This window comes from Centrocercus urophasianus, unplaced genomic scaffold (assembly GCF_019232065.1).
Source record: "Centrocercus urophasianus isolate 14NV4802_14NV808 unplaced genomic scaffold, USGS_Curo_1.0 seq_15, whole genome shotgun sequence".
NCBI classification, from domain to species: Eukaryota; Metazoa; Chordata; class Aves; order Galliformes; family Phasianidae; genus Centrocercus; species Centrocercus urophasianus.
The window spans coordinates 13,226,467-13,242,498 of NW_024884697.1; positions in this window are offsets into that span (position 1 = coordinate 13,226,467).

Consider the following 16,032-nt stretch of genomic DNA (forward strand, 5'->3'; position numbering starts at 1 on the left):
TACATTTTGTGACAGAAGAAAGCATCTTGCATAAGGTATTTTTGAGCCTGTGTACAAATGGTGCTGTTCCATAGAAGGGCCATACCCACCTCTGGTGCCCCTGCTGTGGTACACCTGCAGCTCTCTGCCCTTGCAGGCTCCTGGTCTTCCAGATCTGGGGTCTGAGCTTCTCTACACCACCAGCCCAGCTGTTTGCTCAGAGCTGTTTGCCCCAGAGCTGTTCAGTGTATAAATTACATCTGGATTTGGACATTTTAACCTGAGCTCACCTTTTTACCAGCTTGCTTTTCCCCTGGGATTGCATGAACCAGGGGGTCACGGGATGCAGTGTGTTTTGTTTTGATCCTCTGTCAGGATAGCAGCAGATTGTTCAAGGAACCTTGCTTACTTGGCTATTTTGGCAATTATTAGGAGACAAACTTCCAGCTTCTGCATTGCAGTTGAGTATCGCTAAAATTCTTTGATATATACGTGTGATATATACGTGTGTATATTCATTTTTCTATTAATATAAGCAGTCAGTTGAATAACAACTGCAGGGACTGCTTTTACCTTTTCCCTGTGGAGGCCCACAAACATTTCCATACAAGTCTCCCAGCTGTACATCACCATTTCCAGAAGCCTGCTTTTCTGAGTTGTGTTGCAGAGACCCTTAGAAGCAAAGCAGTGACTAACAGGTTCAAAGACTGCATGTTGAAGTAATTTAGATTAAATTTTTAGGTTTGCACCAACAGTCATTTCTTCAAAGTTGAGTTCTGCATCATATCGATGCCACATATTTTAAAAATAATAAGGAACATTAAATATATTAAATAAAGCATTAAACATAATTTTAAATGACTACAATTGTAAATATGAGAAGAGCAAATTAAGAACAAGCTTCAAGAGCTGAATTCAGTTGCAAGCTGAAATTAAACATTTTATTCATCCTTCTCATTCTCCATCTACAAATGAGATGTTTCTCATGATGTTAAAAAACAAACAAAGCAGGCAACCTCTGCAGCGTTCTCACCCCTGAATAATTCTCCTATCTGCTTGCTTGCAAGATGTTACATGGAAATGGCCAAGTATCTCTGTGCAGGTCAGCAGGTGGCCTGACCTGGTGCAGTTTGCCAGGGAGAAGGTAGATGCAGGAAAGATTAAATAGAGGTTGATGAGGTAACTACAGCTGCAGCATTTAGCACTATTTATGTGAAGCAATATACAAGAGTGGCATTTTCTCACAGTAAAATAATAAAAATACCTCACGCAATGAAGTGGTACTAGGTACAGCACTGTTTAAAGGAAGTATTATGGTTTTGTGGGTTGCTATGGCATCCTCTGAAAACAGCTCATGTTCCAACACAAAGGACAGAAGAACACAAGTTCTTTTTTCACTGTTCTGGTTTGGGTGTAGAGTGGGGACTTGGAGCCATTCCTGCCATGATAAGGACTCACAGCACATGCCAGCCCCATTCCAGGAAGAGCCCTTTTTAGAGTTCATCCTCCTATGGCTCTGGTTAGCCCAGTGGTCAACTTTGGATCCCACGCTGGCCCCTACTGCCATTTGTGTCTGCAGCCTTGTTGACTCAAAGCCATGTGTGCCAGTCCTTTTGTAACTGGAAGGCATCAGCAGCAACATTCCCAGCGCTCCAGGAAAATCCCTTGGTCTGGCTCTTCTTCTGTGCAGCTTCTGAGGACCAGACCCTGGCCACTCGTCTGCAGCTCGGGCTGGCGCTACCCTTTGTTCCTGGCTACGGTGCTTCAGCTTGAAGTCATGCCAGAGGGAACAAGTTAAAAATAATGGCTCTAATCAGTATAGGATCAAGGCCTTCTCTGAAAAGGTAACTGCTCCAGGAAATTGTCTTCTTTCTCAACAGCTGACATCACTCCCACTGAGTCACCAATGGGGCTCAGGGTGCTGGACTGTGGAGACTTGTCTTCAGGGCGAAAGTAAAATGGGAATCTGCCATATGCTGAGCTTCTTGCAAAAGGACCTGGAAATAAGGCATTAAGAATTGGAACTGCCTGAAGGGCAGCAGAGGGTCTGGAAAAAAACAACTGTAATCCTGGATACAAGTCCCTTAAGAAGGAGCACATGTGAGTCACTAAACAGCACAGGAATCAAGAGCTAGTAAGGTCTACAAATAAGGGCATTCACAATAGACAGAAAGACTATGGAATAGAACAGGTTTTCCAGTGGAGCTCTCCCCACAGGGCTGAGAAAGCAAATGCTCCTCGGAATGGGATCCTGGGAAATGGGAAACAGCACCTGGGAGCCTCTGCAGGCGACACTGGGTGGTTAGAGGCAAGGGAAAGTGGGGAGCACTGAATCAGCGGGCTGGAAACCTACAGCTGAAGGCCTGCAAGGTGATCCTCCAAAGAGAGCCTTCAGACTCTCCTTCATACAAACATACGAAAAAATGGTTACACAGACCATGCTCTTGGAGTGAGTATGCTTGGGTCATCAAATCTGAGTGTCAGTGGGCACCGAATGCCTGCTCTTTGAAATGCCACAAAACCATGGGTTTCTGAGGCCTGAAGCTCAATCCTGAAACACATATTCAAAAGGGCCAGAGTTTGAGGAGATGCTTTATTCATGTCGCATCCCTTACCCCAGTCAGTTATATCCCTTATAAAAGCTTTAATTATGACTAACTTTCTAGGATTTGTTACTATAAATGTAGTAGCAGCTTTTTATATGATAATAACTTTGATTAAAAAAAAAAACATGCAAATATTTGCATTCTTTTTATTAGCTACCTTTATGATCAAAAGCCTCAGCTTTATATTGCTATCTGTACTTGGATGATGTAACACTTTCCAAGGTCTCCTGGAAATAAATTTTCATTTATGACTCAGGATGGGCCCCACGTAAAAAACATGTGTATAAGCATACCTGATAAATGTGAGTAGTTTGTCGTCTAATGTCACTATCAATACCAGCCCTGATTAAATACCCTCTGTCCTGTGATGTGTCTGTGGAAAAACATCCACACATACTCATATATTCCTTCATTTTAGTTAGTCATTCTGTTTTCTATTCTAGCCAGTCTAGCCCTTTATTTTCTGAACTACAGCCTCAGGGCCTGTTTTAATAGGCACTGAGGAGTCAGACTGCAATTGGTTTTGGATGGCAGTGTTTCACCATCAGGAGAAGGTGCACGTGGATTGCCACCTGAGCTGTAAGGTGCAAGATATAATATGTCGCTGTTGTTCCCATTGGTGTCAGCTCTTAATTAGCAATCAAAATAAATAAACGATATACCCAAAGCTTTTTATGTAGTTTGTAATATCTTAAAGAGTCCTGGTGAGCCCACAAATAGGAAGAGCCATCCAGCTTTCAGAGAGGCCTGCCCCAAAACCTTCCTGTCTTTTTTCCTGGGTGCTTTCTCGAAAGGATATTCCTCTCTGCAAAAAGCCTTCTGCCTTTCTTGAGCATTATAGGAAGTTCCTGAAGCTTCTAGGGTTCTTCAGGTCCACTTCAAGACAAGTCTCAGTTATTCTTATGCACTTGGTTTTTATCTGCCCTTTCAATTATTGATTAAAACATAACTCTTTATAACGAGACATAACAAAAATAGAGACACTGTTTCTGTAATCCCATATCCAGAGCCTCGCCATGACATCAACCCATTTGGGGTCCTGTGGTAGCCAGCCCTGCAGCTGGACCACCCACCTCTGGCAAGATGAAGTCTGTCCCAGGCTGTGGAGGAGCAGAGATGTTTCCATCACCCTGCTCTGGTCCTTCTCCTCCTCCTGTGAACCCATTCCTTCCCATTTTCTTCCCTCCTCAGATGGAGTTTGAAGTTATGGGTGCTCCACTGGAATTGGGCAGGGAAGCAGAAAGTTGTGATCATTCACTCTGGGCTGAAAAAAGAGAATTCTGGATTTAATTTAACAAAATGAGGTAAAGATGCATTTCTTGAGGACAACAAATCATGTCTTCTCTTACCAAACACCTAGTGGTGGAAAACAAAATTGTATTGTGTATACGTGAGCAGGTAATTGAAATCTAAGATTTTTCACCAAAGGTATGACCCAGTTGCAGAACATCCTGCTCAGCCTTGACTGCACTGTACCCCATAGAGCATTTTGTTAATATTTAAACTCAATCTTTTGACTCTTATCCCAGAAGCTGTGGTAAGCAATTGTGATTCAAGCGGGGTTATGTAAGCAGGGCAGTCCTTGCAGGGGGTAGGGAGTGGTACTGCTGTGGAAGTTATCACATGTGAGCTTTGGCAACCCATTGTCCTCTGTTCACATGCTCCTCCATCTCCGTGGCAGCCAGATGCACATGCACACATAATAGAGATGCTTCTGGTGTCTGAAATGAAAGTTTTGCCTTACCTTCAAGTAGCCAGGTAGAAGGATAAACTAAGGATTCTGTTCTTTGGGGTGCTGCAAGAACCAGAATGCCTTTTTTTTTCTCTTCAAAGTTGTTCTGTGGCTTCTTGCCTTTTTTTCCCTATGTAGCAGAGTAGTCTCAGGCAGATCTCCCACCTTATACCTTTAGATTTTATTACTTGGGGCAAATAGGTCAACTAGCACAGTCCTGAAAGGAGAACCATATCTGCAGCTTCTGTTGGGATATGGTTCAGTGCCCCACCATCCTGGGTGACCTGTACAGGTCCTAGGCGAGTCAGGAGAGTCGTGTCCTGGTATGACAACAGGAAGCCTAGCACAGGCCGTACTGTATCTTTATCCTGTTTGCCTTCATTACACTGATTAGGGATCAGTGAGGGTAATACAGGGGACCAGAAACTTGCACAGAGGAGAGCAGCTTTGATGGAAGCTGTGCAAATCTGTCCATGTCTTCCTCGAACCTCATGTGTCATGTGTCACCGAAAAGCTTGGACAGGCTTAGTGTTTTGAAGACAGGGTGGAGGAGATGAAAGTGAATTGTGTTTGTGGCTAAGGAACAAAGTAAAAGCAGAATGCAGAGAAGGAATAAATGATGTGCTGGATCATGGGTGTCTCCTTAAGGCAAGGAAAAATTAGTAGCTAAGTGTGCACAGATAAGATGCCAGACAAATGTATACTAACAATAATTCCAACACAAACAGGGAGGAATATCAACAGCAATATAAACACAAGCATTAGAATAGCTCAGTCATATATAAAAATGAATTGGGGCTCTCCTGATCATTATAAAATATTTTATATATGTATATTGAGAATATACATATATCTGAATATTGCCATTCAGAGGGACCTCGACAGGCTGGAGGGCTGGGCTCGGGTGAACCTAATGAGGTTCAACACGGCAAAGTGCAAGGTTTTGCATTTGGGCCGGAAGAACCCCAGGCACCCGTACAGGCTGGGAGGAGCGGTCCTTGAGAGCAGCTCGGCAGAGAAGGACCTGGGGGTCCTGATGGACGAGAGACTGAACATGAGCCAGCAGTGCGCTCTGGCAGCTTGAAAGGCAAATGGGATCCTGGGCTCCATCAGGAGAGGGGTGGTCAGCAGGGACAGGGAGGTGATCGTCCCTCTCTACTCGGCTCTTGTGAGGCCCCATCTGGAGTACTGTGTCCAGGTGTGGAGCCCTCAGTACAAGAAAGACATTGAGATTTTGGAAAGGGTCCAGAGGAGGGCGACTAAGATGATCAGGGGGCTGGAGCACCTCCCCTATGAGGACAGGCTGAGGGAGTTGGGCTTGTTCAGCCTGGAGAAGAGAAGGCTGCGGGGTGACCTCATTGCAGCCTATCAATACCTGAAGGGAACCTACACCCACGAGGGGAGTAAACTCTTCAAAAGGGCTGACAACAGCAGGACTAGGGGAAATGGATCGAAGTTGAAGGAGGGAAGATTTAGGTTGGATGTTAGGGGGAAGTTCTATACAAGGAGAGTGGTTAGGCCCTGGAACGGGCTGCCCAGGGAGGTTGTGGATGCCCCGTCCTTGGATGTGTTTAAGGCCAGGTTGGACAGGGTCCTGGGCAACCTGATCTGAATGTGTGTGTTTGGTGGCCCTGCTAGGCAGGGGGGTTGGAACTACATGATCCTTGAGGTCCCTTCCAACCCGGGTGATTCTGTGATTCTGTGATTCTGTGATTGATGTTTATATATGTATATTGATAATGATGTCAACACATACATGCTAATTTGCTTTGATGGTATAAAAATAAAGCATCTGAAATGCCATTGAAATCTTACATTCCTGGCTAGCATTTGAAAAGAGATTCAAGGTATAACTGTTTCAAGTAGAATTTATTAACCTACGTCAATAACCCTTACACACTCAAGATAAAGTGTTTGTAAATATGCCCTTCATAGAATCAATTCAGTTTTTAGAAATTGAATTCCATTTCCTCTGTAGAGGAAATTGTTCCTCTATTAGAGGAACAATGTTTTGATTAGAAGAACAATTAATGCTTGTCTAAGTGTCATTTTCACGACTGTTGGTTTATTCTACAGTTAAACATTACCTGAGCTATATCATTATTAAGATATTAATGATATAATATCACTTGTCATTTATAGGACCTTACATTCAAAAAACTTGAATTGCTTTATGACTATTAATGTGACTTTATAACAGTCTTCCATCATAGATAAAGATATGAGATTTCCTTTATTTAAAATAAACTGAGGCATGGAAAAATTACTCAGTGTCACATCAAATGTTGTTTTGCTGCTAGATATTTTGGAAGCTTTCTTTGCAAGGACATCTCTCATGATGGCCAAAGCAGCTCCTGTTAGAGGCAGGTATTAGCTCATAGCAATCAATACTCTTCATTGTTCTGGAATAAAAATAGCCTGGACAGGGCAAGCATTTGGAGAGCCATGTAACAAAGCCTGAAGGTTTGTTTGTTTTCCTGCTGCAGTGACAAGAAGATGGAGGTCATGGGTGCTGGCTGGCAGTAGCCTGAGCAGGCCCTGGGTTACTTTAGGTAGCAAAATTGTTCATACAGGGTAGGCAGCCATGCCCTTGTGTAGGTGGCTGTGCCTCACTGTGTGTTCTGGGTGTTCAGGTCCTATTGTCTGTGTGCTACCACCCACAAGGATGTCTCACCAGATGTCTTTAATTGTTTCCCAAATGTATCTTTATTCCATTATAGTTTTCTCTTATTGCCAGCAGGAATTTCTGCTTGTTGCCAGCAGGAATTGCAGAATTACAGTAACTACACTTGGAGTTGTTTGGGAGGGACATCACAGGTATTCGATATTAGTCTTTCAGACAGTAATGTGAAATACGCAAATATGCCAAGAATGGTAGAGAAATGACACGTGTACCTCTGTGGCAAAGGCTCTGAGTGTGTGTTCTCGATTTCCAAACAAGACAAAGAAAATGTTAAATGAAATTAGGGAGAGAAAAAAAATTGAAACTGATAAGGCAAATCATCTCTCAGTGCACGTCTCAGGGTGAAACTCACACAATGTCATTGAGGCCATTGGACTGTATATAGCCATTAACTGCTAGATTTCATGGCTGTGTTCTACAGGATCCTTTGCCTCTTCCAGATGGGTTGGGTAGCTCAATGAGGAAGGCTGGTGAGGTGAGCTCAACTCTTTTATAGAGAGATGGTCACTTCCAAGGTGTGATTAGTCCATTTTCCTGCAGTGGCTGGCAGCAGGAGGTAGTCTGAATTGTGTCTTGTGAGTATCTGTCACAGTATCCCACTGACTGCAGATACACTCCAGAGGAGTCTCCCAGATGTGGGAGACCATCACCTAGTCGGTGCTGATGTTTGGGATTACTTCAATCCAGGTGCAGAACCTTGCACTTGGCCACACTGAACCTCGTGATGTTTGCATGGATTTCTGATGCCTGCCAAGGTCCTCTGAATGGCACCCCTTACCTCTAGCATGTCAGTTGCATCACTCAGCCTGGTGTCAAGTGAGCTGAGCACATCTTAGGGGTTGTGGATGCTAATGAGGAGGTCCTGCTCCCTCTCCTACACCCTGACACCTGCATTGTGCAGTGCTGATGTGTACTTTGTCCTGCCACAAAAATGTGCTGATGTGTAGCTCAACAAAGGAACAGATACAAAAGGAGTGGTGAAAGATCAATCAAAACTAACAGTGAAGAGACGCTGTGAGACTGCTCTGCAATTTTAGTCACAATATGATTAGTTTAGTTACCATACAATTCCTCAAGCATAGTCAGATCGGAGTTTTATGGCATAAATCACATCAGAAGAACAATGGCAAAGCAAAAACTTTGAAATTAATCTCTGCAACTAGGTTTGCCCTAAAAGCACTCTGAGCAAGTTTTGTGGTGGTAACACACTGCACAGTGCACAGTCCCAATCCTTCCCCAGCCCCCTTGTCGTCACGACTTTTCAAGTTCCCTCAGCTCCCTCTGGAGTTGGGAAGAATAAATATGCTTGAACCATGGTCTTGGGGATACTGGAGCTGAGCTAGAGCATAGTTACTGTGAATTTAATACTAAGTGCATCAAGAGGTAAACTGGTTCAGACGCCTGCATCTATAAGAGAAATCAATGTAAGAATATCTCTGACAAATCATGAAACCATCTCTTCAGAACAAATTGATAGGGGAAGTAAATGTGTATTAACTCATTCTTTTGAATGTTGTTGAATCAGTGTCTAAATATGCCCAAGTTGTATGAAGAAGGACATCGAGGGAGTACCGTAAAACCAGAGGTACGTGCTGAAGTGAAAACATGTTTTGTTGTCCTACATGTTCTGTGTTTAGCACAAATTCCCCATGCTGCTCACTCGCTCCAACCCTGATTCAGCCACATCTACGACTCCCAGCATGACACTGAGCCAGAGCCACAGAGCTGTGGGCACAGCAAATCCCTGCAGCACCTGAGCAGAATGAGCTGCCAGGCTGGGCTCTGCATGCAGAAGTAGTGCATCGCTTAGAGTGAGTGTAAATCTGTGAAATGGATGTTCCTTATTCCTGCAGAGATAGCACTGTTGTACTTTAGGCTACTATTTTGTGATTTGGGATCTTGGAGCATCTAGTGACCTAGCAGTGCATTACCATTCTTTGTGCTTGAAAGCAGCCTTGCAGATCCACAGATATCATTTTCCCAAAGAAGTCAAGTTTGATCCAGGCACTCCCATCACCCTGAAGCAAAGTTTAGGGGTATGGCTGCACTTCAATCCCACTCACGTAGACATTCTTGAACTGGCTAAAACTGGTTAATTCAGATGCTGATAACAGCAAACTAAACTGCCAGAAGTAAGCACAGCCCTGCTGCAGGCAGGTGCATGCAGTACTCAGACTGTGTGGCCAAGGTCTTCACCTGCCACAGGGCTGGGACCTGTTTCCTGCTCATCATTCCTGCCATCACAGCACTGACTGCACTGGAAGCCACAACAGAGGGGAAAAAGAGCTTTTCAGACAGCTCCTATCCCATCTCCATGTTAGTATGTTAAAAACAATGAGACTTTAAGTTAAGATGTGGAAGTTCACATTTTTGGGTTCAGTGTTTGATAAGTCTATCTGGGGAGAAAGAAAAATTAACATTAGTTACCTAGAAATCCCTAAAGATAGCCCCACAGCTATTTTAGAAGGATTAAGTATTTATTGGCAGTCTTTCCTTTTTGTTTCAGTATGAGTGATTTGTCTATCAGGATCATAGTGCAATTTTCTGTACTGTTGAAACACCAACCTCAGTGCATAGACTTGTCACGTATCATTCTACACTGCTTAAATGTTATTGCTTTTCTTTATTCTCTGTAACCTAACAATAAATATAAGATGTATATCTAAAGTTTTACTTTCAGACTTTTGCTTTGAGACTGCAAGTAAAAGCTGTCAGGACTTGCTGGAATACACCCTGGACTACTTAAGGAATCAGAGAAGCAAATTTTGGTGGTCTTCAGAAACCTGGAGAAGGACTGAGATGGTGGCGGTGCTGAAGCATTTCATTTTTAACAGGAGAAATGAGGAACAGGAATTCTAGGCTGTTTTAGCACTTTTATGCACATTTTAGCACCTTGGAGGTAATAAAGAGATAAGAAACTACGAACAGACTTTTTTAAAGAACAAATCGTGTCAAACTGATAAAACATTCTCTTTGATAGATAAACCAGCTTGGGGTAGTCATATGGTAGAGATGAAACTTTCCCACAATAATTATACAAGAGGCAAGGAATAGACCTTCAACAGTGTGAGAACTCTCCTTCTTGGAGCTCCTCAAGAGCAGGTTGGATAACTCTGAGGACAGAGACACAGGTGCCCAAGGCACAGTACCTACCTCTATTTCTATAAATATTTTTGCTCAATGTTCTTGTATTTACTACAAAGCTGTGTGTAAGTAGAACCAAGCTCTACTAAGAGTTAAATGCAGTCCTATCTGCATCCCCATGTAGGTCATTTGTCATTGTTGGCAGCTGGGAGATTTCAGGAAGTGCTTTGTATCTTGCAGTATTAAATTGTTAGGTACTGCTATCAGCACTGCTCCCGTTAAGATCCCAAACATACTTTCTTTTAAGTAGGCATAACTTTGCTCATTAGAAAGGATTTGCTTTCCGTTCATGATAATATAGTAGAGAACTTTATCCAAAATCCAAACATAAAATCATGGAGTGGTAGAGGTTAGAAGGGGCCTCTGGAGGTGATCTGATTCAGATGGTCTAGGTGGGGTCAGGAAGATCTCAGGGCGCTGCCTAGCTGAATTCAGGATATCTCTCCAAGTGGAGACCCCACCGACTCCTTCGTTCCCAGTTCTAGTGTTGGACCACATTTTTGCCTAATATCTAGCAGGAATTTCCTGCATGTCACTTGCCTCTGTCACCATATTTTCTTGCACTGGGAAGAGAAAATTGGATTGAGTTCTGCAGATGTAGTCCCACAAGCACCAAACAGAGGGAAATAATCAGCTCTCTTGACCTTGCTATTGCAGCCCAGGAGGCTGTTGGCCTTCTTGGCTGCCAGGGCACGTTGCCGGCTCATGGCCAGTTTGATGTCCACCAGGACCCCCAGAGCTGTCTCTGGCATAGCCCAGCCTACACTGCAGCAAAGAGTCAGTGCCTCCCAGGAGCATGACCATGTTATAAATGTTATAATGTTCTGTATTAACAGACTGCCACACAGTATTGCAAAAAGCAATGTTAACATATCTAATCTCTATCAATTATGGCTTTTAAAGGGCAAACTGCATTTTAAGGCAGAGCATGCACCTTGATTTTCACAATGTGAGTTTGTTTGTGGAGCTAGATCAGGGTTTTCCCTAGTCCAGGTGCAATACAGCACTTACAGCGTAAAAGGAACAGTGATCTTAGGTGCAGGAAATGCACTACATTTATCACACTGTTATCACTGAGAAAGCCTGAAGATGAATGGTAATACTGTACTTCAGAAAGAACTTTGACTTTCATAAAGGAAAGATTATCTAAAAATGGAAATTTATTACTTCAGAGATTTTCTATTTTCCTGCAAAAAAATACCTCTGACTCCTGGGGTAAAACTTCCTGAGAATCACAAAATCTCTTCTCTCTGTAGATTAGAAGTATTGGGAGATCAGAACAAAAGCAAAGCCATTCCCTGGACTGAAGCTTGCCATTTCTTTGATGTAATATATATCTCTTGAAGGGCATCTGCAAGCTACCAGCCTTGTTATTTAGGTTTCATATATATTTGAATTACCACATTTACTGGAGCATTTGGAATCAAAGGAAGTGAAATACTGCATAGTCACTGCATTTTTAAATGGCTATTTTATGGCACAGAAGTGAGATTTTAGTGAACACGAGAACTTTTGTGAAAACTTTCCACCTCGGTTTAAATTTGCATTTTCCATTGGTAATAAAACCAGTGAATTTTACAAGTATTTAAAAATACAAACTGCTCCTAGTTTCATTTTTATTAAAGTCTTGAAAAATGAAATGAGAGCTTAAAACATATGAAAGTACTTTTTCTTTATTCCTTTTAATATGAAAACTAACTGGCACTTGATGATCAGCTCTCGTATGATCAGTCTGTGGGGAAGTTTAAATGGGCAATGACAAATTCAGCACAGGAAATGAAAAGAATCATTGATATATTCATCTCATCCTAATTCCCATTTCAAATCTTTGAATTACAGCGACTGCACAATTCTGTACTGCAGAGAATCATTTATTTCTCCTACATAACCTAATAGAAATATCACAGGCTTTTGGTCATGTTCAGATGCAGCTTCCATATGATGCATCTGGCCTCATCTGCAGGCTTTGCTCATAGCTATCAAGTCACTAGTTTCAGAACTGAGTAAAGCATGGAGAACCAAACATCACAAGGTACATGAACTTACTGATATGCAAAGCTATCCACTGATGTTGCAAAATAATCCCCAAGAGGAAGTAAGACAGAAAGAAATCATAGGAAAGGACTTCAGAGACAGCTCCCACTTTCTTCCTGAAGCACAGATCTAATAAAAGTGAAGCAAACTGATATGAAGGTTGGCACTACCTCTTCCTGTTTGCAGAGTGGTAGCAGGGTTGTATACCTGTGATGCTGCAGGGAAGGGCCCAGCCTTACAACTCAAGATGTCCACCTAGCTCCCAAGTTTTCCATGGCTGTGGAAGCATTCCCTCACAAATGAGATAAGTTTTTTCCTGCTAGCTTTCTCTACCTCGAAGTCAGATGTTTAATGTAGGTGATCTGTGTTCCTTCTGTGCTCAGCAAAGAGCACAGCTGTGGCCAGCCTTAGCATGACAATCCTTGACTCTCACCTTGGGGTGAGATGAATAACCCTCTCAAAACATAAATCTTCCTGTACTTCCCATAGGTGCCCAGAAGACTTGTCAAAACAGGTGTCTGACTTCTTGATAACTACAGTGAGGCGAAACACATCCTACCCTGATTGTTTGCTTTTGCAATATAATAAAAGCAGAGACAGGAATGTTTGAAGGCCCCAAGCAAGGTTGTGTTGGCCTTAGTGCATGCATATGAGTTAAGCAGACAGTATCTCCTGGGGACTTATTTTCTAAGACACCTGCTGACCGTGCAGGGAATTTGGGTACTCGTTTTAGGAAGATGGCTTCACTAGGTGGCTAACATTTAAATGCAAAGTGTCACTCCCTCAGGTGAGGCAGCTGGATTGCAGCTTCCGTCACAAGACTCTGCCAGAGGCAGGGTGCTGCGTGTTTAGGCACGGTATGCGAGGAGCTCATATGTATGTCAAGGTTACAGCTTGGAATGATGCCCTTTTGTGCAAGCATCACCTGGTGTGAGAGAACCCAAATGGGTCCTGCCAGAAGGTCCAGATCTGGAGCTCTATGGGGAGACTGAGACTCCCATTTAGCTTCCCTCCAACTCAAAAACGCAGCAATTCTGTGCACCTGATGCCTGCTCCTCTACGTGTGTTCCCCTAAGCTCCAGCAACAAAGGAATGTCCCAAACACTTAACTATTCTGCAAGCAGTTGGAAGCTACAGATCTCTGTAAAATACCAACAGAGCAGAGTACATTCCAGGATTCCTGGTATGCTTTTCAGACAGTTGTCCTGCATCCTCTTTGAAACTGAGGTATGCTGCTATTTTGCATCTGGACCTGTCTCACTTGTCTTCCTCCACCCTATTTCTCCCATATTGCCCACATATTGTCATCTCTTTGCTTGGTGCAGAACCTCACATAGAGCAACTCACTGTGGCTGTGGACTTGCTGTAGCTTTCTTACTTGTTGCCTTGCTTTAATTCTCCAGTGACAGGAAGTTCTAAGCAGATCAATAGGTGAAACAGTCCAAAAAGCAATACAGTATCTTGCTTTGGGCAAAGCTGTAAAACAAAATCCCACCTTTGTTTCTTTCTGGACATACCTTACCATGCTACGGTGCTCACTCTTGCCAGAAAGAAGAGTACAACAAAAGGATTTATCAAAGATGGTAGGAATCACTTGAAAACATATTTAGTGTTAAATATGGTTTTTCAAAACATAGGACACTGATAGAGATCACTTGAGTGCAGCAATAGTTCTTTCAGTTCTGCTTTCCCGAGTTAGTGGAATACTCTGACTAGATAGATAGTTTAATCATATTGATATCTGTGTGACAAACCCATGTGTGCATAAGCACATATAAAAATATTATTTGTAATGCAATATGGTACTTGGTATTTCAAAAAATATATATAATCATCTAAGTTTTTATGTGAACATCGCCTAAAGGCATCCTTGCAGATCGTCATTAGTGTATGTGGTCATGATGCCCTCTGTTGACTTCAGCATGTGCCTGCAGCTTTCCTCCTCCAGCTCCGAGTCAGAGCCGATTCTTGTCAGAGTATGCTCCAGTTTATTTTTCTGACCCAAAATCACAGCATGGCTGAGCTGGCAGGGCCCTCTGTGTCCCTCTGCCCAACCCCTCCCCCAGCAGGACCCCAGCAGGGTCATCCAGACCAGGATGCCCAGGGCCACAGCCAGGTGGCTTCTGAAGATCTCCAAAGAGGAGATCCACAGTCTTGAGGCAGCTGTGCCAGTGCTCAGCCACCCTCACAGCACAGAAGTGCTGCCTGATGTTCAGAGGAAACCTCCTGTGTTCCAGTTTGTGATCATGGCCTCTTGTCCTGGCACTGGGAACCCTGAAAAGAGCTTGGCTCCATCCTCTTTGCCCTCTCTCTTCAGGTACTTTTTGACACTGATGAGATCCCCCTGAGCCTTCTCTTCTCCAGGCTGAATAGTCCTAGCTTTCTCAGACTTTCTTATATGAGGTGTTCCCATTTCTTGATGATCTTTGTAGCCCTTTGTTGGTCTCATTCCAGCATTTCCACATATTTCTCACACCAGGGAGCTGACAACTGGACGTGGTACTCCAGCTGTGTTCTCAGCAGCATGGTGCAAAGGGAAGAATCACTTCCTTGGCCTGCTGGCATTGCTTGTTGTTCAGGATACGTTCATCCAGCTTTGCAGAAAGGCTGCATTTCACACATGCTAATACAATACAAATCAGGAGTTATGAAATTGGGATGCAGTAAAAATCGGGAGCATGTACCATAACTTCAGTACTGAGGAAAGGATAGTCACAATGGAGGAAAGGTGAGGCAGAGTCATATTCCAGGAGCAACAGAACAAAAAGCATTTTGTTTTATAATGAACCTGACTGTAAAAGCGATGCACTAGGGATTTGATTTGTACATTACTCAGGAATATGAAACTTCAGTAAACAATTTTAACATCTAAATTGTCAACGGTTTATGGGCTGGTCCGGCCCAGTTCCGTGACCAGCAGGGTGGAGGGATCTGCGGATCCGCGCCTCTGGGAAAGGGGAAGCAGGGGACCCCAAAATACTTGAAAACAACAGCACTGATCTGAGGTGGAACAAATGATTTTACTAAATATAGTATTAGTAAAATACAATGAGAGGGAGAGAGAGTCTGTTTGAATTGTATAGACCTCACCACAATGCTGGGGTGAGAAGTGCAGTCCAGTTGAGTGACTGAAGTACAGACGGTGAAGTGCAGATGGTGAAGCGCAGGCGGCGAAGCGCAGATAGAGAAGCGCAGGCGAAGAAGAAGGATCAGGTGACCTTGCATGGAGTTATATCCCCTTGCTGACCGCAAAGCCTCCTGGGGAAATGTAGTTCTTCTCCGACGGACGAACATTCGGCAGATATCAAACCCCACCCCCAGTGCATTACATGATGTTATGGTGTGGAATACTGATGACCAAAAATCATAAAATCATGACATAAATTCTGTCAAAACCACCAGGAACCTTAAGGAAAGTGATGCCAGCCACTATGAACCCAAGCAAGATGTCAGAGGAGTGTTTAAGGTCAGGCTGCATGGGGACCTGGGCAATCTGATCTAGTACTTGACCTAGTGGCTGCCAACTCTGCCTGTGGCAGGGGGATTGGAAAGTGATCCTTGATGTCCCTTCCAACACAAGCCATTCTATGGTTCCATGATTCTACGAACATGCGGGCAATGGGCAAGGATGCTCAGAGGCAACTGCCAAGCCCCATACTCCTTCACCTCCCTGTTTTTCTCATCCATCAAGTCATGTTCTGCTGCTTTCTATACTTCTCTTGACTCCTATACTCTTTTTGGACTCTGAAGGAACGGCCAAAGGATGCCCATCCCTTTGGTGACCCAAAAAAAATTCACAGCACAAGGTGAACCTGCAGCTGTCCACTCCAGCTTCTCACCTTGCTCAGTGCTTG